The sequence below is a fragment of the Symsagittifera roscoffensis genome, chromosome 7 (genome assembly GCF_963678635.1).
Source record: "Symsagittifera roscoffensis chromosome 7, txSymRosc1.1, whole genome shotgun sequence".
Taxonomy (NCBI): domain Eukaryota; kingdom Metazoa; phylum Xenacoelomorpha; order Acoela; family Convolutidae; genus Symsagittifera; species Symsagittifera roscoffensis.
In genome coordinates, this window is record NC_087068.1 from 40,310,028 (window position 1) to 40,321,981 (window position 11,954).

Consider the following 11,954-nt stretch of genomic DNA (forward strand, 5'->3'; position numbering starts at 1 on the left):
TTTAAGAAATGAAATCAACTGAGCTTAAAAAAAATAAACGTCAAACCGCGATAAAGTATATTTGATAGTAGTATTGTAATCCGCCGTGTGTCCTTAGGGGGGGGGGGGTCTTTTCGACGGTAGGGGTCTTTGGGGTCCTACCAAAAGTAGGGTCCAAAAGGACCCATCTTTTTTAAAGACCCCAAAGTACCCTGCCCGAAATAAAAAGACCCCTCTCTAAGGACACCCGACAGACAAAATACTTTGGTATTATTTTCGCGCGGTGGTTAAATTTAATCCCTTCCAAACTTTCCCACCACTAAATAAGTATGGGTATATCCGGCTGCGGTTTTTTCGCTTATTTTTATCTAAAAGCTAATCCTTTTCGTTCATATAAATATGAGTTTACATAAAGTACCATTCATATTTCCTTTTAAAAATTTTTGGTAATTATTGTTCGTTTCTCTTTCTTATTTTATTTTCAAACTTATTTCCAAGTCTCCCTTAATTTCGACTTGCACCATTTTGATTCTTTTAGCCTTACTATTAGCTTACTTTGGGAAACTTCGCTCCTGCTTCAATCCTTCGCTCCTGCTTCAAGGGTAAGTTGCAATTACCAGTCTCTTTTGCGCCGGTCTATTTAACTTAAAACAATGTTTGCTGAATGTTTTATATTTACAAATGTACAGCCGTAATTCCAAGTAACAAGGCAATTTGGCCGACATTTTCAAGTGAAAAATTTTATTGATCAACTTTATCAAGTTTTCTCCTTTTTTTCTGACTAGAACGAACAGACGCTTCTGTTAGAATGAATGGATTATTGATAGGCGGAGGGTCTCTTGAACTGCTAGCTGCGCTTTCTTCTTGAAGCTCTTCCTCCGTATAGCTTTCTTGAAGAAAGCCCCAATCTGGGACCCGGAATTCCGGCGATTGCCAGCTTTCGCTGCTATAAGTCGGGGTATTTGTCAACTGTGAGTTTGCCCACTCGCTTTCTTCCGCAATGGCCTCGAAGAACACATTTTCTTCTGTAGACCTGTGTCCAAAGGGCAATGTAGCTATCCCGTCGAATAGTAAGAACCGCTTACTATCGAAGGGTGAAAGGGCAATTCGGTTCTGCGCTATGGTTATGTTGGTATGGGCTTTCGATTTTATTGAGTAGTTGTATATACGAAGGGTTTTTCCACTCAGTAATGTTTCCCTGAACCTCTGGTGTGTAAGTTGCTGCTGGGAGTGTTGTACTACTCCTTTTGCACTCCTTTTGCTAGTTGAATCTAAATAAAGAACAAAGATTAGCCCATAAACATATTTTAGCTTTGTAAGACCAGTTCTAGTATTAATAACGAAAACGGTTCCCAAATTTGAATATTTTGAAGACTCAATATCTAATAACATTCCAATTTTTTCAATTCCAAAAAGTTTAAATATCTTAATTCATTCCAAATCATAAAAATTCCAAAAAGTTTAAATATCTTAATTCATTCCAAATCATAAAAATTCCAAATCGTGTCATTATCAAAAAATCATTCCATGTCAAAATTTTAAATTTGTTAACGTCAAAAGTTACAAAAGTGCGTTTGTGGTGAGTATTTGTTTAAAACATTTTAAATGATGAATGGTTCTTCATTTTAAGTTTTTAAATGAAGAATCAGAGCCTTTCAGGGCTAGTTATGTCTAATTAAATTGACAGGGATCAACAAAAGTTATTAATTTGGTCCCAACAAAATCCAAAACCCCAATGAAGGGAACCCTTAATGTAAAGAAATGGAGGGGACTTGGAGAGGTGCTTTTTTTAAATACTAACCTGCATATTTCAACGAGTAGAGCTTTGGTTTCAACGCGATGAATTCTGCAATGATTTTTCCCGCCGCCTCGTCCTTAAATTTCAATACAACCTTCTTATTCACATTGCTGAATAAGAAGTGATTGCTTGGGTAGTTGGAAAAATCGAAACTATCGGTCAGTTTTTGCAGATCTGCGTATACGTCTTCGGTTTTTATCGCATAAATAAACGAATCTGTGTCACTGTATAGCAGTTCAAGGTTCATGCTTGCTTTCATTTGCCGATAATGAAAGTAAAACATGAATCTTTTCGACAAATCCAAAATACTTGCACCAATTATCATGGGTTTGTCCCACAAAATACTCGTTACAGCAAAACAAACAGTAGCAACTTCCTCGTCGATTATCTGGAAGCTTTTCATCGTGTTCAAAGCTGTTTTTTGAAGCAATTCTCTTTCATTTCTAATAATTTCTAGTTTTTTGCGTCCTAGTTTTGATTCCATAGTTTTACCGAATGCTGAATTTACGATGAGCTTGTAAAAGTTCTCTTCAAATTTGTTGCGCGCTGACATTCTCAATTGAGTGTTTAAATCGACAAAGGGCTCCATCCATCTACCTTGACGAAATTTCAAGACCTTAATCAATTTGGTAACTCTTAAGCCTAGTTCTATGTAGAGTTTTAATGTGAGGTAGTGCAGAACGTAGCCTTCCTTTGGATCTAATGTTTGAACCAGTTTTGGTACCTTTGGTAGCGACGTGACCCCCATCTCCCCTAACATCTGTATTTGCTCATTACTTAGTTTATCCGTGCCGATAACTTCACGTGAGGGGGCTAGAGGGTAGTCTGCAAAGTAATCTTGAAGTTCTTCAGGTATACTGAGATCCACTTCCAAAATGTATCCCCACTCAGATTTATCGTCGGTTTGCAAAATAAATTCGAGACTTTCCTCAACTATTGAGAAATCTTTGATGGGAAGGGGACAGTGTTTCATAATACCCCCGTATAAATTGTTAGCGTCTATATTCAATAGATAGCTAGAGGGCTCTTCAGGATTGTAGTCTTCGATGTATTTGTTGTTGGCTTTAAAAAAACGGCGTGCATATATCGATGACATCCCTCCCCGTATCATTTTTTGAACCATGTTCAAATGCTCCCTTTCAGTAAGTAACTTGAGGTCTGCATTGCAGACTTTTAAGAATGCATCGCCCGAGAGGTTACTAGCCGTGAAGTAGCATGCACAATCTAATCCGTACGTTTCGTAACAAACTTCACGAAAGGCTTCGAATACTGAAGCGAGTAGTAGTACGTCCGTTGCTAGGTATACATCATGGTACTCGCCTAGTGATGCGCATTTCATTTCGGCGAAAACTTTAATGGCATGGTTGTACTGATTTTTCGAAACACTTATTTCCCCTCCCTGTAAAGTGTTGCTCCACATTTTTCTAGGTGGCAGTCGGGTTTCTCGAAACTTTTCAAAACTACTAAAGTATGAATACGGGTAGAAACCTTTTTGTTTTAGCAATGCTATCTGTTCTGATGAGTAACCAAGTTCTTCAAAGTAATTTTCTAGTAGGAAAAACTTTTCTTCCGGCAAGTATTCGACGAGTTTTGAAAGGGGGGACAGCATGAATTTATAGGAGTCTATGAAACGTAGATTTTCATACACTTTTTTGAGTTTTCCGTTTTTATCGGTGTATGATTTGATATAAACCGACATAGTGAGTGATATATACTTCTCCTCAGTGGAAGGGATCACTGAGTAAGTGTTTTCGAGGTTACTGTTTGAGAGCGCTTTTATAATGAAATGCAGATCATAGTTTGACAAGTTATGCGCTATTACGGGTATATAGTTCGCCGTTTTTCGATTGATATTGCATTCGTTATGCGCCCACCCCAAGAACTTGTTGGTATAGCGACAGTGATCAAGTACAACTTGGTCATTGTCAGCAAATTCTGTTTCACATATCCAACAAGTGTGCGCTTCTTCACGCGTGCAACTTGGTGTGCCAGTGAACGTGTAATATTTTCGTTTTTCGAGGTATATTTGTTTTGCCAAAGATTCGAGCGAGGCCATCAATTCCTTCATAACATTTTCTCCTCTCTTCAGTTCAAACTTTAAAACTTCACGCTTCCCAAATTCAACAACGACCAGAGCGTAACCGCATGGTTGATGAATCTCTAGTGTTTGGGTGCTAGATTTTTCGGGGTCGGGTTGCGGTCCGTATACGGGTAGTAGTAGCGATTCGAGGTCAAAGTAAATAACTCTCGGTACATACCAGCGGGCAGTTAAATTTTTGAAACGATGAGTGTCCTTTCCCGGTTTTGGCATAGTGATTACCACTCCCTCGTCTTGGTAGCACATTTCCTGGTGCCTTTGTAGTGTATCGATGGATGAACATGTATGGAAGCATTTGCGGCAAATTTGGTTTCGGTCTCGGTGTAGTTTTCCACGCACATATTCCACCACCCTCATCAAATCAGTGATCAGCACATAGTGATGAGTCTGTCCGTTGCTGAGTAGTAGTAGGTCAACACATAGATCACTTGAGTATTTGCTGGACACTCTCAAAGGTAGCAATTCACCTTCTTTGTACCTAATGAAAACAAACAATTGAGTGCTCGGGTTTCTGGATGAACGTAATGTGTTATACATGATTAAACAAATGTTTTGTCAAAAAAAAATCAATGCTCACCGGAATACATTGACTTGACAGTTGTTAAGTTGTTCAAATCGGTCAATATCATATAGTCCCATTGGCATCTCGTACCAGCCTTCAATTTTCACAACATGTTCTTGGGAGAGCTTGTAATTTTTCAGTTTGTTTCGATGTTGGTAGCTTTGGGCAGCAGGATAAAGAGCAGTTGTGGTCTCTGAATATCGATCATGGTACGCGGCCACAAAGCAGTATAGAAAGCACTTCTGATCGTTTCTCGTTTTAATGTTGGTGAAACTCTGTTTCACCGGTTTCAATGAATCGGGAAGGTCAATGTATGAGCCAGCACGGATAGGAGAAAATGCTGCAAAACTTACAGCCAGCTTTTCAATGCGCTCCACAATCCAACCGCTACCATGGGAAGCGAACGTGTTGATGGCATTGACCATATGCTCAATCATTTCCAAATATGTCTCTTTCTCGATTCCATTGAAGAAGACATTGATCATCTTAGAATTCAGATATAACATGGTCTTCTCGTGGCGTAACTCCCCGTCACCAGTTTCGTTTGTATCGCTCGAGAACTTAATCATACTCACGTCCACATGCAGTTGAAATTTACAGGGTCCTTCCTGCACTCTTTCGTCTATCAACGCATCAATTTCCTCTTTGTTTCGCATGATTACATTCATCAGATCCAATTCATCCTCCTTAACGCTCAACTCGTATCGTCTTAACTTTCCCCTAAACGCAGATTCAGTTGGAGCAGATGATGTTCTCACCTCATTTCCGGGAGTCCAAATGGGTAGTTGATGGTTTTTCGACATATGTTGCCGGAACTTCTCAACGGAGAGGAAGATTGTATGACAGTAGATACAAAGACTATCAGTTGAGACGTTGTGAGCTAGCTCGACATGTTCCCTAGCTTCTGCCAGCGAGCTGAAGGATTCTCGACATTCGTCACATTTAGTTGGTGGCGGTGGGGCTGCGAATATCTTATGGATATTTTGTTCATGTCGTCTCAAGTTCCTTGGTGAACTAAAGACTTTCGAGCAGGTCGAACAAATGACTGGTGTCTGTTTTCCACTTGAGTTAGGCATTGTTGGTTCAAGATTGAGTGTTCAGGAAAGAAGAATTCTTTTCAAGAAATTTTTCAAGTTTTACCAAAGCTGATTTCGACAAAGCAAAAGCGAGAAGTGAAAAGTTTTTCAAAAACAAAATTTGGATCAAGACTCAATTAATTAAATTCAATTACGTGGGTGAAGCATAAAATCAATAGTGGCTTTAAAGTGGTTGTAGTTTTGGGGCTTTATGTGGTTTTATGAAATGACTGTCAATTCGATATTGGGTAAATGACTCAACTGTATTAAACAGCATAAATACTTGTGGTTAGAGTAGCTGACAATTCCATAAAGGGATCAACCCGGGAATGTTATTTCTTTTACCTAAAGTGTGTGAATGTTAACACCCACTGCTATTATCAACTTCCCTATTTAGTCAACTTGACTAAATATTGAAAATATATTTGATTTTTTTTGCCAAGTTTTTTTGTTTCAACCAAAATGGTAACCCACCAATCAAGTCAAGCAAGGAAGACCCACCAATCAAGTCAAGTCGAACATACCTGACAAAAATGATAAAGGGTAGTTGAGAATTTTGTTCATTTCTCAAATAAATTAGTTTTCTATGACAAATTTCACATATAGTTCATCAAAAGATTGATGCAGGGCCGTTTGGTACAGTAGGCAATAACTACCCGGCAGTGCTATTCATTAGGAACCTCTGAAACGCTTGCCCCACTAAAATGTCGGTTCAAAAATTTGAGATATTTCTTTTTTAGTACATATTCTTGTAGTGAAAAAAAAAAAAAAAAATTACCAAAAAACTTTTTTGTCTCCAAATCCAATGAAACCTGGTCCAATCAATTTGTCGTGATTTATTGGACAGGGTTGTAACCCATGTTGAAAAATCGAGAAAAAAAACATTTTGAATTTTTTAACCATTTTAACCTGAAAATGAGTATTATTAAACGTGAAATCTGTTATAGACATGTAATTTTATTATATATAATGCTTTATACTGGCTCATACACTCTCTAAAGTCTACTCCTAAGAGTCCTGGCTAACCCCACCAGGCTGTAGACATATTAGAGAGAGAGAGAAAAAAAACAAAAACAGAGAGTGTAAAGAGCCAAAAGTAACTATGGTTGATTAACCGGCAGAATTGCTGGACCCATCCATAAATAGCTTTCTTTTGAAAAAGCTATATCCCAAAAGGGATAATAATGGGGTTTATGGATCGTCAGTTCTCTCTCTCTCTCTCTCTCTCTTTATCTTTTTCTGTGTTAATATTTATATTTTGAAAACTATTATGAAAAAACATAGCAAAAACATTTTTATGTTTTTTGTTTCAACATCATTAGATAAAATCTTAGGAAGAGTATTCAGTTTATTTTTTTTTTGATTTTTCGAAATGAGCATTAAAAAAACTGATATAATTAAGTTGGATTTGACGAGAAATTTATCAAAATTTATACTTTTAGACTTTTATGCCGACTTTTTAAAGTTATTTTGATTTTTTTTTCTATTAATTTTTTCTGTTGTTTTTATTTCCTTTCTATTGATTGAAAATCACAAAGCAAACTTTAAATTAGAAAAAAATCATAAGCAAAACGTAAACAAAGATTCAACCACAATAATAAAAACTTATCAAACTAAATAATAAACCCCCAAACTGGTGCACTCTCGGTGGAAACAAAGTTTTTTTTGAGTTTTCAGAGATCTCTAAATTGCAGTTTGCGTTTTTTCGGCGCAAAGCAAGCATTGATAGGAGGCGTCTCAGCCACTAAGTTTGGTGCAGTGGGACTTTGACTGCCGGAAGAAGAAGTAGAAGAAGTATGCTGCTGCTGTTGTTGAGTGATTGAAAAAATATCCGGTTTTATTGGGGTTTTGGGCGTCTGCTGGTCCTCATCTTTTTTCTCTGTTGAATCTGGTGATTCAATCGACTCAATGTTCCAGTAGCTTTCTCGCTCTGCTAAATCTCTAATGGATCCTTCCTGATTTTCGTAAAAGGGGATCGATTGGCAATCATAGTTAAACAGTATTTTTCTCGGTGAACGATCAAGGCAAGTAGGGTCTTGAATATCTGTGCGCTTCAGCGCAGGATACGATTCAGTCACACAGCAACTCTCGTAGACCTGTTTTCTGTTTTGTATGAGGATACCAATTTGATCTAGCAAATAGTTGGGTAACATCATATGGTTTTTAGTGACCCATTCATCGAATTCTCTGCTTCCTGGATCAAGATCGTTGAAAGGACTTGTTTTTCGATGACGCATTTTCCGTTCCTGTTGAACCACTACGATAGAATCTCTGGTATAAGTTTGGTATAATATAGCTCTTTCAAGAGAATTAATTGAAATGATTTGCAGTGGAGTTGCCATCGTTGAAAATTTTGTATTGACTGATTTTGAGAGATTGAATAAAAATAGTGAGTAGATTTAGTTTGACCTACCACTTTTAGTTTTTTTATTGCTGGTGGTCTAAGATTTAGCCAATTACCATAAATCTGGTTTTGTGAAATTTTAATATGTTTTCAGGGCTTTTGCAATTAAAGAAGAAATGTGAACGCTTTGAAAATCTATACTTCAAAGAAACAGCATGGCGCCTTTTTATGATACCCTAAGCACAAAATGACAAAAATTTTACACTTCAAAGAGATAACATGCATGCCGCCAGGGTAAAAACGTTGAGATTTATGAGCTAAAACGGGAATTTGCCAGACAGATTCAACCGAAAGCTATCTCCACTTCAAACTGAGTACATGTATGCCGACATGTAACATTAACTGAGATTTATGACCCATTCAAGTGCTTTCCAGACAGAAATGACAGATGCAATAAACACGCTTTTATCTTATACAAATCCAATTGCAAAAACTAATTAAATTCTCCCGCTATAGGCTGAAGGGGCGCCATAAAAGTAAATCCACAGATATTTGTTTATCTTCTATCCAATTCATTATTCATTTCATTCTATCATAAAACAGTTGAACCAACAAGTCACTACCGTTACCACCACCACTATGTACTCGTCGCTAGAAAATGATACAGACTTTTACGATGATTTTCAAGATATATCTTCGGGAGAAAAACGCATTGTACGGGTTGGAACGAAAACTTTTGACAAAACGGGTACATATATCACAGTTAAGTTATATAAAAAGAATGAAGATGGTGTATTTAAATGTTATCAAGCAGTGACCTTAACGACAAGAGAATTTGATTGTTTGGCAGATAATTATTCAAAGATTAAAAAATTGGTTAAAAAACAAACTGGCGAAAAGACTTCATCTTCTTCCTCCTCCTCCTCATCCTCAGCTGTGAATGATAAACATCATAAAAGACGATACACGTCAAAACGATTAGTCCCTCCCAAAAAAGAATGTGCTGAAAGTGGCGATGAAAACGATGCGGATGATGAATACTCGAATAATAAAAAGTGTAGAGTTGCCTGAAACAAACAAAAAAAAACGTTTGAATAATTTGATTTAACCAGCAGAATGGTTGAAGCAATGTATGAGCAGTCGCCTGAATTTTTAAAAAAATTTCGAAAAAATTTTAAATTTTTTATTCTGAACAACGAACCCGACGCCTCACAACTCCCTCTAAACACAAATTTTGCATTTGCAACCCACTCAATTCAGAACGAGTCTTGCGCCCAATTGCTCGACAATGACCATCCCCACATCCATGTTCTCATCGAAGTAACCAAGGATTGTGTCGACGTAGTGAAAAAGATGACCTCAACCACTTTCGTTGTACCTTGTCTACTCTCATCTTTCAAGCATCTAATATTGGGTTGCAGTAAACTTCACCTATCGGGACCCCTGATGGAAAAATTAAAAATTGCTGTCAACTACAACAATTCTATTATCAACTCAACTGACATTGGTGGTGCTTCTCTACGAAGAAGATTGCCACAAGTTTGCTTTGCTTCACAAACTCGATCCATTCAAACTCAAACTGATTTAATCACTAATGTAACAATTGAACGCTTCATTCAAATTTTGAATGGTGATAATGCCGCCGAGTTTTCTAAAATTATTGATATCATTTTGAGTGGTTATGGTCGTTTAGAGATTGATTCAAATACTTTGTTTGTTAAATTTATAATGGAAAAAAAATTTAAACTCTGAAAACGGTTTTTAGAGCCTGCGATAACGCCAGAGGCAAGTGTTCTAGCAACCATAAAACATGTTTTTTTCTTAAAAATAAATTATAAATCATTAAAGAAATGCATCAGTATCACAAAGTTATAACATCATATGTTTAGCAAAACGCATCATGTCATGGTCATTAACCTTGAAACCTATAGGAAATTTAGATGAAATTATAACATGAGCAACATAAATACAATAAAGTCCGCACAAGACCGAGTTAGCTGATTGGATTGGCTTATTCATCAGTATTTGGTTTCCCTCATGGATAGAACGTCTCATATTTTTGTATACATGTGGATAGTTGTGTAGGCTTCGTCCAAGAGGATCTGCAAAAAAAATTTGACCACCAGCTTGAGCAAACAGTAACCAATGAGTTCCTGGCTGGTCTGAGTTTGATGCGTTCACTATCATGAAAGTATTGTCACGTTTCAATATTGAATTAAATGCTAAGTTAGCGGGAAAAATGCCACAAAATCGATGTTTCAAATGCTTGCATCGGTGAATAAGCTCAGTAATCTGTAAATTGTCCATTTTTTTCACCGAGTCAACTCATTAGAGTGTTTTTAGCTATTTTTCTATCGGAACGCACGTAAACTGTTGATGCACGCTCTCCCATGAAAAGTAACTCTACATTTTCCCCCAGCGGTGCATCAAACTTCAGTTCTACTGAAATGGTGCAATTGGTCAATTCAGGATGAATAAAGTCATGTGAAGCCTCCTGAGTAGATGTGAGATCAAATGCCATAATATAATGATTGTGATAATTAGCCAAACTGATTCCATGACTATTGTTGAAAACAAAGTCTAGAGCTTCCAATGTGTTATAGTATATTCTTTTGTTATCAGTCGTTGACACAGGAGTTCCTGCAATGGGCAGACCGTTTCGGTAAACAATGATTTCATTCAGCTGAAATTTTTGATAATGAAACGGGTTTGTTCGGTTAGTTCCCAGGTATGCTGTATTCGAGCTCATTGCTAAAATCATTCGACGAACTGGCTCTTTGGCAAAAACGTCTTCTTGTCGCCAGCTTTGCACACCAGTTGTGGCCAAAAAAGTTCTCGGTAAAACTTCAATATAATTGTATATTGCGGGTGTTTTCAACAGAGTTTTTTCTATCGACGATAGCACAAAATCGGTTACTGTCATTTTGCGCACATATAGGTTAGCCTCTGTGATTTCAACACGGTAATGTTTATCTCTATGCTCAGACATGATAACAAAGTCATTAGGAGATCGTCTCAGAGAAAGTCTTATTGTAACACCGCTGATAAGATGTTTGTCACATGATAAAAAATCACAAGCAATTTTACCAAATAAACGGAACTCAGTTGATGCAGCTACGATTCGTTTACGTTCAGCGACATCTTCAGCTCGCCCATTAGCACCATCAATACCTGATGGATTATCTTCATAATAATAACCTTGACAAGCAAGCCATGTTTTCTTTGCATCATTACCATGTGAAAATTCGGTCTCAATGAAACTCTTATGGGCAAAATTGGCATTGGTTGTTGAAATTTTTTCTCCATTCAAGGACATTGTGCATTCGGAAAATAAAGATGAAAGTGGATTGTTAACCAAATATGGGGTGTCTCGTTGTGCTGCCTCTGTAGCATGAGTTCGCAGTACATTACCATTATTTTGAACAACGCGTGCTACAATCTGCTACCAAGCGAGTTCGTTGAAGATCGATAAAGTTGTTTCTATCTCCTAAAACTTCAAATTCGAGCATAGGACCATCAGGTGAATAAGATGGACCAATTTTTTGAGTGAACGCATTTTCAAATGTAACGAGTAGAGGAGGCTTTTCAAATAAATCTAATGAGCTGTGAGTTGCTTCAGTTGGCAATAAATTAGAAATCATTTCGTACTTTGGTGAAAAAGTTGGACCGACTTCTCAGTGGGGTTCGTTTTTGTGGAATGAGAGCTTTTGTTTTTCTTTTTCTTGTTGTTGTTGTTGTTGTTGCTCTCTTCCGTTTTCTACTCATATGGGATTTACTGCGTCCAGCTCCAACTTGTTTTTTGATTGTGTTTTTTACTGTGTTTTTCAAGGCTTGTTTGGGCGTTTTCTTCCTCGTTGCTATGTCTATTAATTCGGGTGCTGCTTGAACAAGTAATTCTTTTCCAATACGTTTTGCTGCTGGTACTATAAATTTCCGAGCTAACGGAAGTGCTACTCGTCCAATACCCATAGCCAGAGCACCGAAGCCACTACCCCGCTGTCTGTAATGTCCTGAGAAGTGAGGCATGGTCGCTTGATTATGATAGTATGCCTCCATAATCTTAATCAGAAAACTTTTGAAATTTTAAAGTCAAAACA